Source organism: Arachis ipaensis, chromosome B8 (assembly GCF_059453495.1).
Source record: "Arachis ipaensis isolate K30076 ecotype BB chromosome B8, ASM5945349v1, whole genome shotgun sequence".
Classification (NCBI taxonomy): Eukaryota; Viridiplantae; Streptophyta; class Magnoliopsida; order Fabales; family Fabaceae; genus Arachis; species Arachis ipaensis.
Window position 1 is genome coordinate 42,988,464 of NC_142443.1, and position 17,206 is coordinate 43,005,669.

General features: G+C 36.7%; 1 non-coding gene across 1 annotated transcript; it reads right to left on the reverse strand.

Moving 5' to 3' along the window:
* Nucleotides 1-15,359: 15,359 nt before the first annotated feature.
* LOC148547837 (small nucleolar RNA R71) lies at nucleotides 15,360-15,467 on the reverse strand. Its single transcript, XR_015898235.1, has one exon. It is a non-coding gene; the product is annotated as a small nucleolar RNA R71 (small nucleolar RNA).
* Between the last annotated feature and the right edge of the window lie 1,739 nt (nucleotides 15,468-17,206).

Genomic DNA, 17,206 nt, shown 5'->3' on the forward strand with positions numbered 1-17,206 from the left:
CATCCATGCGATCGCGTGGATATCAGTTTCCTTAAAGCTCCATTTTGCTTTCTCATTCCATTTTATATGTTTCCTTTTCCATCCTTTAAGTCATTCTGCCTTAGAAAATCTGAAACTACTCAACACACTAATCACGGCATCGAATGGAAATTAAGGTAATTAAAATAATTAATTTTTAAAGCTTAGGAAACATGTTTTTCACAATATGACGTAATAAGGAAGGGAAAGTAAAACCATGCAATTAATGTGAATAAGTGGGTGAAGGATTGAATAAATTACTCAAATTAAGCACAAAATACATCATAAAATATGGGTTTATCACTTATCCTCTTCTTGAGGAATTTTCAGAGGTTCTTTTATTTCCTCTTGTTCCTCCAGATCAGGCTGAACATCTTTAAAGATGTCATCTAGCTCTGATTCGAGACTCTCAGTTATATTGATCTCTTCCACCGAGGAGTCAATAATATCAGCGCTCATGCAGTCATTTGATGTGTCTGGATGCTGCATAGCTTTGACAGCATTTAACTTGAACTCATCCTCATTGACTCTCAGGGTCACTTCCCCTTTTTGGACATCAATGAGAGTTCGTCCCGTTGCTAGGAAGGGTCTTCCTAGAATGAGAGTTGCACTCTTGTGCTCCTCCATTTCCAATACTACAAAGTCAGTGGGAAAGGCAAATGCCCAAACTTGATAATCATGTCCTCAATTATGCTTGATGGATATTTAATGGAGCCATCAGCAAGTTGAAGACATATCTGGGTTGGTTTGACTTCTTCAGTCAAGCCAAGCTTTCTGATAGTGGATGCAGGTATTAGGTTGATACTTGCTCCAAGGTCACATAGAGCTGTCTTGGTACAAGCACCCTCTAATGTGCATGGTATCATAAAGCTTCCTGGATCTTTAAGCTTCTCTGGTAAGCTTTTCAGAATGACTGCACTGCATTCTTCAGTGAGAAACACCTTTTCAGTTTCTCTCCAATCCTTCTTATGACTTAAGATCTCTTTCATGAACTTAGCATAAGAGGGTATTTGCTCAAGTGCCTCTGCAAACAGGATCTTTATCTCAAGAGTCCTGAGATAGTCTGCAAAGCGGGCAAATTGTTTATCCTGTTCCACTTGGCGGAGTTTCTAAGGATAAGGCTTCTTGGCTTTATATTCTTCAACCTTAGTTGCTGCAGGTTTATTCCCTACAGAGGTGGTTGGAGAAGCCTTCTTAGAGGGGTTACTATCAGCACTTGCAGGTGTCTGATCCCTCATTGGCGTTTGAACACCAAGATTGGGTGCTGGATGGGCGTTTAATGCCAGCTTCCCACCCTTTTCTGGCGTTTGAACGCCAGAACTGGGCAAGGAATGGGCGTTCAACACCAACTTTTCTCCCTTTTCTGGTGTTTGAATGCCAGAAGTGGGCATCCACTGGGCGTTTGACGCCAATCTTTCACCCTTTTTTGGCGTTTGAACGCCAGAATTATTCCTCTCTGGGCTCTTGCTGTCCTCAGAGGGATTTTAAGCAGTGGTTTGGTCATCCTCTGTCAGTTGTTCCTTTCTTGGCTTTCTGCTACTTTGAGCTGATTTATTCAATGTCTTCTCGCTCCTTAGTTGAACAGCTTGGCATTCTTCTGTTATTTGTTTAGATAGCTGCTGTCTTGTCTGATTCAATTGTGCTTCTATATTCTTGTTAGTATTTTTAGTGTCTTGGAGCATCTCTTTAAATTCTGCTAATTGTTTTGTCATAAGGAGTAATTGCTGATTAAGCTCAATAATCTGTTATTGAGGATTAGGATCAGTAGTTACTGCCCTAGCCTCTTCTTTTATGGAGGACTCACTGCTTGAGTACAGATGTTGATTTCTAGCAACCGTATCTATGAGTTCTTGAGCCTCTTCAATTGTCTTTCTCATGTGTATAGATCCACTAGCTGAGTAGTCTAGAGACATTTGAACTCTTTTTGTAAGCCCATAGTAGAAGATGTCTAACTGTATCCACTCTGAAAATATTTCGGAGGGGCATTTCCTTAGCATCCCTCTGTACCTCTCCCAGGCATTATAAAGGGATTCATGATCCTCTTGTTTAAAGCCTTGGATGTCCAGCCTTAGCTGTGTCATCATTTTTAGAGGGTAAAATTGATTCAGGAATTTGTCTGATAGCTGTCTCCATGTTTTTATGCTTGTTGTGAGTTGGTTATTTAACCACCTTTTAGCTTGATCTTTTACAGCAAATGGAAACAGTAATAATCTATAGACATCCTGATCCACTTCTTTATCACGTACTGTGTCAGCAATTTGTAGGAACTGTGCCAGAAACTCAATAGGTTCTTCCTGTGGAAGACCAGAATACTGGCAATTTTGCTGCACCATGATAATGAGCTGAGGATTTAGCTCAAAACTGCTTGCTTTGATGGGAGGTATACAGATGCTACTCCCATATGCAGCTGTAATGGGGTTAGCATATGACCCTAGAGTCCTTCTGGACTGTTCATTTCCACTTATGTCCATGATGGAGAAAAGGGAATTGATATGGATTGCAATTAAATTATATTTTTAAATTTTTTTAATTAAAAGTAACCAAAAAATAAAACAAAATAAATGGAAGATAAAATAGAACTTTCGAAAATTAGAAGAAAATAAAAGCAAATTGAAAACTAAATTAATTAATTGATTAAAAAGATTTTGGAAATTAGCAATCAAAAAGATATGATTAAAAATTATTTTAAAAAGATATGATTGAGAATATATGATTGCAATTTATTAAAAAAAAGATATGATTGAAGAAATTAAAAAGATTTGATTTTTGAAAAAGATTTGAAAAGATCAATTTTTGAAATTAGAATTTTGACTTGACTAAAAAAAGATATGATTTTGAAAATCTTTGACTAATTTAATGCAAAATTTCGAAATTTATGAGTAAAATAAGTAAAAGATATTTTTTTAATTTTTGAATTTTAATGAGGAAAGAAAAAAACAACAAAATGACACTAAACTTAGAAATTTTAGATCAAAACAAAGAGAACAAACAAGAAAACTTTGAATGTCAAGATGAACACCAAGAACACTTTGAAGATCAAGATGAACAGCAAGAACAAATTTTTGAAAAATTTTTAAGTAAATAAAAGCACAAGGGACACCAAACTTAAAATTTTTAGAAAATCAAACACAAATTTTCGAAATTTTAAAGAAAACACAAAGAAGACACCAAACTTAGAATTTTCAAAGATCAAGAAAGAACTAAGAACATGCAAATTCGAAAAATTGAAAGAAAATAAAAGCATGAAATTGACACCAAACTTAAAATATGAAACTAAACTCAAATAAAAGACTCAAATTTAGTGACTCTAAACCAACAAAAATAAATTATTTCTAATCTAAGCAACAAAATAAACCGTCAGTTGTCCAAACTCGAACAATCCCCGGCAACGGCGCTAAAAACTTGGTGCACGAAATCACAATCACACTTTTGCAATTCCGCACAGCTAACCAGCAAGTGCACTGGGTCGTCCAAGTAATACATTACGCGAGTAAGGGTCGATCCCACGGAGATTGTCGGCTTGAAGCAAGCTATGGTTATCTTGTAACTCTTAGTCAAGATATCAATAATTCTCAGATTTAATTGTAAAAAGTAAAAGAACATGAAATAAATACTTGTTTTGCAGTAATGGAGAACAGGTTTAGGTTTTGGAGATGCTCTATCTTCTGAATCTCTGCTTTCCTACTGTCTTCTTCTTCATGCACGCAAGGCTCCTTCCATGGCAAGCTGTATGTTGGTGGATCACCGTTGTCAATGGCTACCATCCGTCCTCTCAGTGAAAATGGTCCAAATGCGCTGTCACCGCACGGCTAATCATCTGTCGGTTCTCACTCACGTTGGAATAGGATCCATTGATCCTTTTGCGTCTGTCACACGCCTAACACTCGCGAGTTTGAAGCTCGTCACAGTCATCCCATCCCAGATCCTACTTGGAATACCACAGATAAGGTTTAGACTTTCCGGATCTCAAGAATGGCCGCCAATAATTCTAGCTTATACCACGAAGGTTCTAATCTTAGATTAGAAACCCAAGAGATATGCACTCAAGCTATTGCAGTTAGAACGGAGGTGGTTGTCAGGCACGTGTTCATAGTTGAGAATAGTGATGAGTGTCACGGATCATCACATTCATCAAGTTGAAGTACGAGTGGATATCTTAGAATAGAAATAAGCGTGATAGAATGGAAAACAGTAGTAATTGCATTAATTCATTGAGACACAACAGAGCTCCTCACCCCCAACCATGGGGTTTAGAGACTTATGCCGTAGAGAATACAATATGAAACGTGTAAAGTGTCATGAGGTACAAGATGAATCACTAAAAGTAGTTTTTATAATAAACTAGTGACCTAGGGTTACAGAAAATGAGTAAGCTAGAATAGTTAGTGTAAAAATCCACTTTCGGGGCCCACTTGGTGTGTGCTTGGGCTGAGCATTGAAGCTTTCACGTGTAGAGACCTTTCTTGGAGTTAAACGCCAGCTTTTGTGACAGTTTGGGCGTTTAACTCCAGCTTTCATGCCAGTTCTGGCGTTTTGACGCCAGAATTTCTATGCTGACTTGGAACGCCGGTTTGGGCCATCAAATCTAGGGCAAAGTATGAACTATTATATATTTATGGAAAGCCTAGGATGTCTACTTTCCAACGCAATTGAGAGCGCGCCAATTGGGTCTCTGTAGCTCCAGAAAATCCACTTCAAGGGCAGGGAGGTCAGAATCCAACAGCATCTGCAGTTCTTTTTCAGCCTCTGAATCAGATTTTTGCTCAGGTCCCTCAATTTCAGCCAGAAAATACCTGAAATCACAGAAAAATACACAAACTCATAGTAAAGTCCAGAAATGTGATTTTTGAATAAAAACTAATAAAAACATAATAAAAACTAACTAAAATATACTAAAAACAATGCCAAAAAGCGTATAAATTATCCGCTCTTCAAAGCAAAACAAATAGCAAAAAAAATAATAATAAAAAAAGCAAGGTCCAAGGCTCTGAGCATCAATAGTTAGGAAGGTAAAAAATGATTAAAAGCTCAAAGAGTTGTTTTCCTAACTATATGCTTGTGGTGTGAATGTGTCAAGTAATTCTTGAGACAGGACATTAAGAGTCGAGACCAAGTGCAATCACAAAATATGCCAAATGCTCTGAGCACCACGAACTGGGAGAAATTAAAAGAAAATAATTAGAACTTAAAGAGTTCCCCACCTAAGTGCTTGTGGTGTTTTTGTGCTAAGTTAAGCTTGAGGACAAAACACTAAGAGTCACGGCTAGGATCAAGGTGCAAAGCACCAAAGAAAAGAAAAGAAAAAGCTATATTCAAGGATCAATTAGAGCTTAAGTAGGAAGAAAATCCATAATACCATCTGAGTTCTAGTTCTGAGGGATATCAATATTTCTGAGCTCAAAAGGATAGTGAGATGCCAAACCTATTTAGAATCACAACGTCATCAACCACACTCAGTAATTAGGCAAGAGCTTAAATGAACACTTAAGTCTTGGGCAATTTTCTACTTCTCAGTCCTACATTATTTTTAGTTGCTTGAGTATAAGTAACAGTTCAAGTTCGGTGTTGTGATGCATGAGCATCTTTACCCTATTTTTCTCGAATTTTCTAGTCAAATTAACTTAGAATTTAGTGAGTTTAATTATATTTTAGTGTTAAAATCCTCTTTGGATACTACTTTGAGTTGTTTTGGTATTTTTATTATTTCAAGTAAAATTTGGATCAATTTGGCATTTAGCGCCAATAACCCAGCAAAATCAGAGGCATTCTGCCCCCCCCCCTTGGGTGCCGGGCAATCCGGATCTCACCTCACTCTTGGATCATCTTTAGTTGGATTTAGCTTTTAATTATTATTTTATCTTTTATTTTAGTTACTTTTATTTACAAACAAAATATTTTAGTTTTAGAATTTATTATTTTATTTTAGTTTCAAATCAAATTAGGTTAGTTATAAAAGGGAAAAGATTCACCCTTTAGGGGGGATCTTCTCACTTCTGCACTTTCACACTTTCGGAACCCTAGTTTTCTCTCTGAAGCATGAGCCACTAAACCTCTTCGGTTAAGGTTAGGAGCTCTATTTATTTCTATGGATTGAGACTATTGCTTTTCTATTTTAATTAATGTATTGATTCAGTTTCAAGGATTACTTTCGTTCTTCACTTTATGAATCTGGGTAGATCGGAAGAATAACCCTTATTCTATTCGCATTCTTGTGATTCTTGGAATAGATATCTCACCTGAACAACATTTGAAAGTAAATTCCTCCTAAATCATTAATTACTTGAACTAATCGGGATACATGACATATAATCCTCTTAGCTTTGGGTAATTAGGATTTTTGTGGCAATAAACTAGAATTGAACTTAATCCTCTAATCGAAATTAAGTGACCAAGACATTGGCGGTTAACTAGGTTAGAGGAGACTAAATCACTAAGACATTAGATTTTAGTCACTAATAGTTTGCCATGAAATGAATCTTGATTAAAGTAGTTGGTAAGAAAACGTAATCCAGAAAAGAAAACATCTCCGAAACCTTACTGCTTTCTCTCATATATTTTACACCATTCTCACTGTTTGCATTTCCTACTCTTTGAACTACTATTTAATGCTTTTGAACCCTCAAAATATCACTTTCTGCTTGCCTGACTAAGGAATCATTCGACTATTATTGCTCAGTCCATCAATCCTCGTGGGATCGATCCTCACTCACCTGAGGTATTACTTGGTACAACCCGGTGCACTTGTCGGTTAGTTTGTGGATCTAGAAATTCCGCACCAACTCCAACCCAATCAAATACTCGTTATATCTCAGTTCCACAACAAATACAGTGACACTTCAACAACAACCAATTAAACAATCTAAATCAATTGGCAAATCAATTAAACAAACAATTATATCAATCGAAAACAACCCAGTTCAATCCATAAGACTAATGTAATTATAATTATAAATATTTTCATTGATATTGACTTGTAACAATTCTTATAATTAAAACAAATTTTAAGAAAATCCCCTACCTCGATTGTCGAAGCTCAGTAATTATTAAACATAGCAAACCCCTTTTCTCTCGGCCCGTAATAGCGGCAGCTGCAACCAAAATCCCATACAGCTTCTACAACAACAACAGCAACTCCAAATGCGACATGCAAGGACCGAAACTCAATCCTATCACAATAACACCATAGAAATCTCAGCAATATATATCGGAATAATGAAAAAAGGATTTTCAAAGAAAAATGACTTACTGTACCAAGAAGAAACCAAGAACAGAGCAGCGGTAGCTCCAGCGGTTGATTCCAGTGACAACCGCGCCATACCCGGTGACCGGAACGGCGATGCGGCTTGTAGCAGTGGCAAACCAAGAACTTCGGAAATGGCAGTGGCAGAATAGTGACCTCAACAACACCGTACAACTTGCCGACGACCATGACAATGGCAGTGGCGTCCTTAGGTGGCATCTCGGACAGCAGCGGCGGCCATGAAGGCTTCAGCAACGATGGAGCACGACCTTCTCTTCTTCTCTATTGTGTTTCCCCTCTCTCTTAAGTTGTCTCCTTCTTAGCCCGTCACAACGGCGACGACGGGTCTAACAGCGATGGCGACACGGGAACGACAGCGACGGAGCTTGCTCGACGGTGGCATGGAAGCACGGCTCCTTCTCCCCTGACAATGGGGATCCTTGCGGCATCTCCCCCTCCATCACAAGAACTCTCTCTCTCTCTCTCTCCCTCCTCTTGCTAACTCGACGGCATCCCTCTTTCTCCCCTCCTCTTTTGGTGATGACGGCGACGGCGGCTTCCAACCCCACCGGCACCGTCCTTTTCTTCTCTCTATCTTCTCTTCTTCTCTTTCACGGTGTGTGTGTATGGTGTGTGCCATGTGTGTGCCATGTGTGTGCGTTAGGTGAAAGGGGGTGGGGGTGACGACTAGGGTTTTGGTGTGGGTGAGTGTGGGTTGTGTTGTGTTAGAGTTAGAGTGGTGCGAGTAGAAATTAAAGTTTGGATAATTTTGGTAATTTTAATAAAATTAAGGAGTAGAATATTAATTCAAAACAAAATTAAATACCAAATAAAAATCTTTGAAATATCATTTTATTATCAATTTGCAAATTACTTTCAAATAAATACTAATTCTAATAAAATTAGAGATAATTAAATTAATTATCCTTTATTTATAAAATAAGGTTCAAAAGCTTAATATTCAAATTAAAACACATAAAATTCTCATTATTTTTCAATTATTAAAGCTCTAAATTATAAATGAGAAATTGCCCAACTTATATATAAAAATCTCTGAAAATATAGTCTTAAATACATATAATAAATCATAAGTAACTTATTATTTAATTTTTGAAAATCTGAGGTCTTACAATTGACAACATTATTAGTTCACAAATATTATTATTGTCATATTTCTAAAATTATAGAGTTATTGGACATCATTTGGTAGTTCGGCGACGTGTTCAAGGTTGCTTCCGGTTCTATGGAACCAAGTTGTAAGTGGATATTATATCTATAATTATTTTAAAATATATTACTATCAGTATTTAATTTGATATATGATTTTTTCATATATTTTATAAAGCATACATTTTTTTTCAATTGACTTTATTGTGCTTTAATTTGATTTTTAGTATGGATATTTATATGTATTTAGTTTATTATGAAATTTAATATTATGTTATAAGTATTAAAGATGTATTCTACCTAATTTATTTTAAATTGGTTTGGGAAAATCTGACTCAGACCTCAGCTAGCAGAGTCATTGCTAGCCTAACATGTAGATCACACGTTGGATATGTTATACCATACGAGCACACTAGAGAAAAGGACTACCCTTAAAGGTGGAGCTGTCCAAGTATGTAATATTCGATTTGATTTGACTTCTGGAATAAGAACTCCCATTTCAGTTCATATGTTTGATTACTTACCTATTTATTTGCATATTTACTTAATATAATTTCTTATCTCTAAAAAAAATATAACTTTCAAAATAAAATTTGTATCGTCTTGTGTGGGTTATAAATATAATGTTTGATCACTGAGTTACAAAATTTACCTATCATATTCTAATATTTTTTAGATACAGGTGTCAATCCAGGTTTCATTCCACCTGCCCTACAGTAGATCTTAGTAATTCTGGTGAGCCCTTCTTCTATCCAAGGGCTATGTTTGTATATTGTGGAACCTTTGTGCTTAAATTTAGATTATATCAATACTCCATATGTCACTGATAGGATCCTCTTGTGGATTATGTTATTTTGGATGTCAAATTCTTTTGATAGAAATTATAATTTGATTATGTTAAACAATGGATTCAACTATATACTTTAGTTAATAACTTAATATATACGATGTGACTTTTGATATGTTTGGTTGGTGGATATATTCGGGATATGCTATTGTTGTTGTTAGATATGAATAGTTACTATTGATATAGAAAGATAATATTCATTTTGGCAAGGTTCTAGAATAGAGGAGACTCTTTCTATTTTCTGTAAATTTGGTTGATTGGTTTGTTGAGAGATTTATCCCTTGAGCGCCAGTCATGGGTTTGTTCGGGCCATGACAAAGTGTTATCAGAGTTTTAGGATTTTCTGTGTAATATAGAGCAAGTGTCCTTTAGTAAGATCATAATTGTGCAAATGGAAGCCGGCCCATTTTCATAAAGTGTGATGTTGAAGTTATCTTCAATTCTTTATCTTTGTAATTTCTTCTATCAGTCATATTGTCTTTTGAACTCCGTATACATATGTCATTTGTGATCCAATCGCTTTACTTACTCAATAGTAGAAGATACTACCTAAGAAAAAACATAATAGAGATGTTCATGCTCCTGATACTGGTGAATCTAAAGGGCAGTTTCCCTCCATAAGGAGTGACTTGACAAAGACCAAGAAGCCAAAGAATATCTAATAGGTACGGATGAGGAATACCCCGTGAGAGAATTTAAGAGAACCTTGCAACGGAAGAAGCTCAATTGGACTTAGCAGCTGAAATGAGAGGAATGAATCAATCCCTTAATGTGGTGCTGCAAGCCTTAATAAATCAAAATAGGGGTGAATTCATCTATTTTTAATAGAGATTCCTTAAACGAAGATCCACAACAATATTTAGAATATGCAAAGAAAGCTATTCGGACTCTCCAGTACACTAAAAAAATAGAATGTTAAGTTAGTATCCTACAACACTTGTGGTTTAGAAAGGTATTGGTATGAGTCTCTTATTGAGAGCAAAGAAGCAGTTAGACTTCCTCCTCCTTCTTAGAAAGAGTTCACCTAAGAATTTTTTGCTCGATTTTATCCAGCTAATAAGCAAGCAGAGGATGCAATTACCTTTGAAATATTAATACAAGAGAATATGTCAGTGATTGAGTATGCTAAGGAGTTCACTAGATTTTCCAAGAGTGCCCCTTACTTGGTGAATTCAAAAGAGAGGAAAATTTGTAGGTTTGTTCGAGGATTAGTAGAATCTATGTACACTACTCTTATGCCTGAAGTTAGACACATATTTTTTAAGGAGATCCTAAACTCTGTTTATGGAATTGAAGTTGGGATAGCAGAGAGAAATGCTTATAAGGATGTTGGTAAGAAGTCCAAGATGAAGAGATAATTTTTCGGTGGATCTAGTGCAATGAGATTTCAGTTATTTTCATGGTCAGACCAATCAACATGGTTAATCGGTCTCGTCCTCAAACATCTTTCAGTGGGCTTGCTTCTTCTAGATTTGCTCCCATAAGGGTTTTGAGTCCAATACCTTTTATTGGGAGCACCTCTCAATCTAGTGAACAGGGTTCTAATTAGGCAAGACCAACTAAATTTTACCGCCAGCAGTATGGGAGTTACCATTTTAGTGTATATTTCAAAGCCACTGGAGCATATTTTGGTTTGTGGCCAATCTAGTCATCTAAGGAGAGATTGACCCCATCCTAAACGAGACTTTGCTTAGGGTATTTCACGTCCTACAACACTTATATCTTCATCTTTAGCTATGTCTATTAGGAATTCTTCTAGCTCTGGTGGCAAAGGAGCAGGTGGTAAAGGTCAAACTTATAATAGAGGAGGAAGTTAGAGAGAGAGATCAGATACATGTGTATGCTTTGACACGTCAAGATGCTCAAGTATCCAATGCACTTGTGGCAAGTACTTTACAAGTTTGTTTCTTAGACGCTAGAATATTATTGATACAGGTTCTCATTATTCATATATATCTCTGATGAGCGGATAATTTATACGCTTTTTGACATTGTTTTTAGTATGTTTTTAGTAGGATCTAGTTACTTTTAGGGATGTTTTCATTAGTTTTTATGATAAATTCACATTTCTGGACTTTACTATGAGTTTGTGTGTTTTTCTGTGATTTTAGGTATTTTCTGGCTGAAATTGAGGGACTTGAGCAGAAATCAGATTCAGAGGTTGAAAAAGGACTGCTGATGCTGTTGGATTCTGACCTCCCTGTACTCAAAGTGGATTTTCTGGAGCTACAGAACTCGAAATGGCGCGCTTCCAATTGCGTTGGAAAGTAGACATCCAGGGCTTTCCAGAAATATATAATAGTCCATATTTTGGCCAAGAATTGACGATGTAAACTGGTGTTCAACGCCAGCCTTCTGCCCAAATCTGGCGTCCAGCGCCAGAAAAGGATCCAAAGCCAGAGTTGAACGCCCAAACTGGCACAGAAACTGGCGTTCAACTCCACAAATGGCCTCTACACGTGCAACACTTAGGCTCAGTCCAAACACACACCAAGTGGGCCCCGGAAGTGGATTTATTCATCAATTACTTACTCATGTAAACCCTAGTGACTAGTTTATTATAAATAGGACCTTGTACTAGTCTTTTTGACCATCTTTTGATCATCTTAGGATCTTAGGATCATCTTTGAACGCATTGTTCTTAGATCAAGGGGGCTGGCCATCTCGGCCATGCCTGGACCTTCACTTATGTATTTTCATACGGTAGAGTTTCTACACTCCATAGATTAAGGTGTGGAGCTCTGCTGTTCCTCAAAGATTAATGCAAAGTACTACTGTTTTCTATTCAATTCTTCTTATTTCGCTTCTAAGATATCCATTCGCACCCAAGAACGTGATGAAGGTGATGATTATGTGTGACGCTCATCATCCTTCTCCTTTATGAACGCGTGCCTGACAAACACTTCTGTTCTACATGAATTAAGCTAGAATGAGTATCTCTTAGATCTCCTAACCAGAATCTTCGTGGCGTAAGCTAGAATGATGGCGGCATTCAAGAGAATCTGGAAGGTCTAAACCTTGTCTGTGGTATTCTGAGTAGGATTCAATGATTGAATGACTGTGACGAGCTTCAAACTCGCGATTGTTGGGCGTTAGTGACAGACGCAAAAGGAGGGTGAATCCTATTCCAGCATGATCGAGAACTGACAGATGAATAGCCGTGCCGTGACAGGGTGCGTGAGCATATTATTCACTGAGAGGAGGGGATGTAGCCACTGACAACGGTGATGCCCTTGCATACAGCCAGCCATGGAAAGGAGTAAGACTGATTGGATGAAGATAGCAGGAAAGCAGAGGTTCAGAGGAACGAAAAGCATCTCCATTCGCTTGTCTGAAATTCCTACCAATGAATTACATAAGTATCTCTATCCCTATTTTACTATATAATATTTGAAAACACCATTATCACTTTATATCTGCCTGACTGAGATTAACAAGGTGACCATAGCTTGCTTCATACCAACAATCTCCGTGGGATTCGACCCTTACTCACGTAAGGTATTACTTGGACGACCCAGTGCACTTGCTGGTTAGTTGTATCGAAGTTGTGACAACTATGAATTAAGATCAGAGTACCAAGCTTTGGAGCCATTACCAGGATTTGTTCGAGCCTGGAGATCACAATTTCGTGCACCAAGTTTTTGGCGCCGTTGCCGGGGATTGTTTGAGTTTGGACAACTGACGGTTCATCTTGTTGCTCAGATTGGGTAACTTTCTTTTCGTTTTCTTTTCAAAAATCTTTCAAAAATATTTTCAAAAAAAAATTTCTCTTTTGTTTTCGAAAAAAAAAAATAAAAATGTTTTCAAAAATTTATTCAAAATTTTTAAGAATGAATTCTAGTGCTTCATGAAGCATGAGAAGCCTGGCTGGCTGTAAAGCCATGTCTAAATTCTTTTAGACTGAGGCTTGCAATTTGTTATCAAAGAGCAATATACTCTCGTGTTAAAGACTAAAGCTTGGCTGGCCATTGGCCATGTCTAGTGTTTTGAACTGGAGCTTTCATTGAAAGCTTGGCTGGCTAGTGAGCCATGTCTAATTCCTGGACTGAAGCTTTAGACTAACATGGCAAGATTCCTGGAATTCATATTAAAAATTTTGGAATCCTTATTTTTTCTTTTTCATATTATTTTCGAAAAAAATCCAAAAAAATTAGAAAATCATAAAAATCAAAAATATTTTGTGTTTTTTGTTTGAGTCTTGAGTCACATTATAAGTTTGGTGTCACTAGCATATGCATCTTGCATTTTTCGAAAATTTCATGCATTCATAGTGTTCTTCATGATCTTCAAGTTGTTCTTGGTAAGTCTTCTTGTTTGATCTTGATGATTTTTTGTTTTGTGTCTTTTCTTGTTTTTCATATGCATTCTTGAATTCTTAGTGTCTAAGCATTAAAGAATTCTAAGTTTGGTGTCTTGCATGTTTTCTTTGCATTAAAAACTTTTCAAAATTATGTTCTTGATGTTCATCATGTTCTTCATAGTGTTCTTGGTGTTCATCTTGACATTCATAGCATTCATGCATGCATTCATTGTTTTGATCTAAAAATTTCATGCATTGCATCCTTTTAGTGTTTTTCTCTTGCATCATAAAAATTCAAAAATCAAAAAAATATCTTTCCCTTTTTCTCTCATCAAATTCGAAAATTGAGTTGACTTTTTCAAAAATTTTTAAAAATCAAATTGTTTCTCATGAGTCAAATCAAATTTTCAATTTGAAAATCTTATCTTTTTCAAAATCTTTTTCAAAAATCAAATCTTTTTCAAAATTCTTAGTTATTTTCGAAAATTCCAAAAATATTTTTCAAAAAAAAAAAATCTTTTTCTTATTTTTATACCAAATTTTCGAAAATAACATAATCAATTAATGTTTTGATTCAAAAATTTGAAGTTTGTTACTTGCTTGTTAAGAAAGATTCAAACTTTAAGTTCTAGAATCATATCTTGTGATTCCTTATGAATCAAGTCATTAATTGTGATTTTAAAAATCAAATCTTTTTCAAAACTAATTTCAATCATATCTTTTCAAAAATATCTTCTTATCTTATCTTTTTCAAAAATATCTTTTCAAAATATCTTTTCTAACTTCCTAACTTCTTATCTTTTCAAAATTTGTTTCAACTAACTAACTAACTTTTTGTTTGTTTCTTAACTTTTTCAAAATTACCTAACTAACTCTCTCTCTCTAATTTTCGAAAATATCTTTCCTCTTTTTCAAAAATTTCTTTTTTATTAACTAATTATTTTTATTTTTATTTTTAAATTTTAAAAATTTTTCGAAAATTTCTAACATTTTTCAAAAACCATTTTTCAAAAATCACTAACTCTTTTTCAAAATAATTTTCGAAAATTATACCTCCCCCATCCTATTCTATTTATTCATTCATATCCTAACATCTCATCTCACATCTCTTCCATCCGTACAGTTGTGCTTCTTCCTTTACATCACATTCTTTGTCTCCCCCTCTTTTCTTCCACTCACAAAGGGATCCCTATACTGTGGTATAAAGGATCTCCATTATTATTATTATTTTTCTGTGCCTTCTTCTTTGTCATATGAGCAGGAGCAAGGATAAGAACATTCTTGTGGAAGCAGATCCAGAACCTGAAAGGACTCTGAAGAGAAAATTAAAAGAAGCTAAAATACAACAATCCAGAGATAACCTTTCAGAAATTTTCGAACAGGAAAAGGAGATGGCAGCCGAAAATAATAATAATGTAAGGAAGATGCTTGGTGACTTTACTGCACCTAATTCCAATTTACATGGAAGAAGCATCTCCATTCCTGCCATTGGAGCAAACAACTTTGAGCTGAAACCTCAATTAGTTTCTCTGATGCAGCAGAACTGCAAGTTTCATGGACTTCCATCTGAAGATCCTTTTCAGTTCTTAACTGAATTCTTGCAGATATGTGATACTGTTAAGACTAATGGAATAGATCCTGAAGTCTACAGGCTCATGCTTTTCCCTTTTGCTGTAAGAGACAGAGCTAGATTATGGTTGGATTCTCAACCTAAAGACAGCCTGAACTCTTGGGATAAGCTGGTCACGACTTTCTTAGCCAAGTACTTTCCTCCTCAAAAGCTGAGCAAGCTTAGAGCTGATGTTCAAACCTTCAGACAGAAAGAAGGTGAATCCCTCTATGAAGCTTGGAAAAGATACAAACAGTTGACCAAAAAGTGTCCTTCTGACATGCTTTCAGAATGGACCATCCTGGATATATTCTATGATGGTTTATCTGAGCTATCAAAGATGTCATTGGATACCTCTGTAGGTGGATCCATTCACCTAAAGAAAACGCCTGCAGAAGCTCAAGAACTCATTGACATGGTTGCTAATAACCAGTTCATGTACACTTCTGAAAGGAATCCTGTGAGTAATGGGACGCCTATGAAGAAGGGAGTTCTTGAAGTTGATACTCTGAATGCCATATTGGCTCAGAATAAAATATTGACTCAACAAGTCAATATGATCTCTCAGAGTCTGCATGGAATGCAAGCTGCATCCAACAGTACTCAAGAGGCATCTTCTGAAGAAGAAGCTTATGATCCTGAGAACCCTGCAATAGCAGAGGTAAATTACTTAGGTGAACCTTATGGAAACACCTATAACTCAACATGGAGAAATCATCCAAATTTCTCATGGAAGGATCAAAAGCCCCAACAAGGCTTTAATAATGGTGGAAGAAACAGGTTTAGCAATAGCAAACCTTTTCCATCATCCACTCAGCAACAGACAGAGAACTCTGAACAAAATGCTTCTAATTTAGCAAATCTAGTCTCTGATCTATCTAAGGCCACTGTAAGTTTCATGAATGAAACAAGGTCTTCCATTAGAAATCTGGAAGCACAAGTGGGCCAGCTGAGTAAAAGGATCACTGAAATCCCTCCTAGTACTCTCCCAAGCAATACAGAAGAGAATCCAAAAGGAGAGTGCAAGGCCATTGACATAAGCGCCATGGCCGAACCTGTGAGGAGAGGAGAGGACGTGAATCCCAAAGAGGAAGACCTCCTGGGACGTCCAGTGACCAAAAAGGAGCTTCCCTCTGAGGAACCAAAGGACTCTGAGGCTCATCTAGAGACCATAGAGATTCCATTGAACCTCCTTATGCCCTTCATGATCTCTGATGAGTATTCCTCTTCTGAAGAGAATGAGGATGTTACTGAAGAGCAAACTGCCAAGTTTCTTGGTGCAATCATGAAGCTGAATGCCAAATTATTTGGCATTGATGCTTGGGAAGTTGAACCTCCCTTGTTCATCAATGAACTAAGTGATCTGGATCAACTGACATTGCCTCAGAAGAGACAGGATCCTGGAAAGTTCATAATACCCTGTACCATAGGCACCATGATCTTTAAGGCTCTGTGTGACCTTGGTTCAGGAATAAACCTCATGCCCCTCTCTGTAATAGAGAAACTGGGAATCTATGGGGTGCAAGCTGCTAAAATCTCACTAGAGATGGCAGACAGCTCAAGAAGACAGGCTTATGGACAAGTAGAAGGTGTATTAGTAAAGGTTGAGGACCTTTACATACCTACTGATTTCATAGTCCTGGATACTAGAAAGGAAGAGGATGAATCCATCATCCTAGGAAGACCTTTCCTGGCCACTGCAAGAGCTGTAATTGATGTTGACAGAGGTGAAATAGTCCTTCAATGGAATGAGGACTCCCTTGTATTTAAAACTCAAGGATCTCCCTCTGCAACCATGGAGAGGAAGCAGAAAAAGCTTCTCTCAAAGCAGAGTCAACCAGAGCCCCCACAGTCAAACTCTAAGTTTGGTGTTGGGAGGCCACAACCAAACTCTAAGTTTGGTATTAAACTCCCATATCCAAACTCTAAGTTTGGTGTTGGAGAGTCTCAACAAAGCTCTGCACATCTGTGAGGCTCCATGAGAGCCCACTGTCAAGCTATTGACATTAAAGAAGCGCTTGTTGG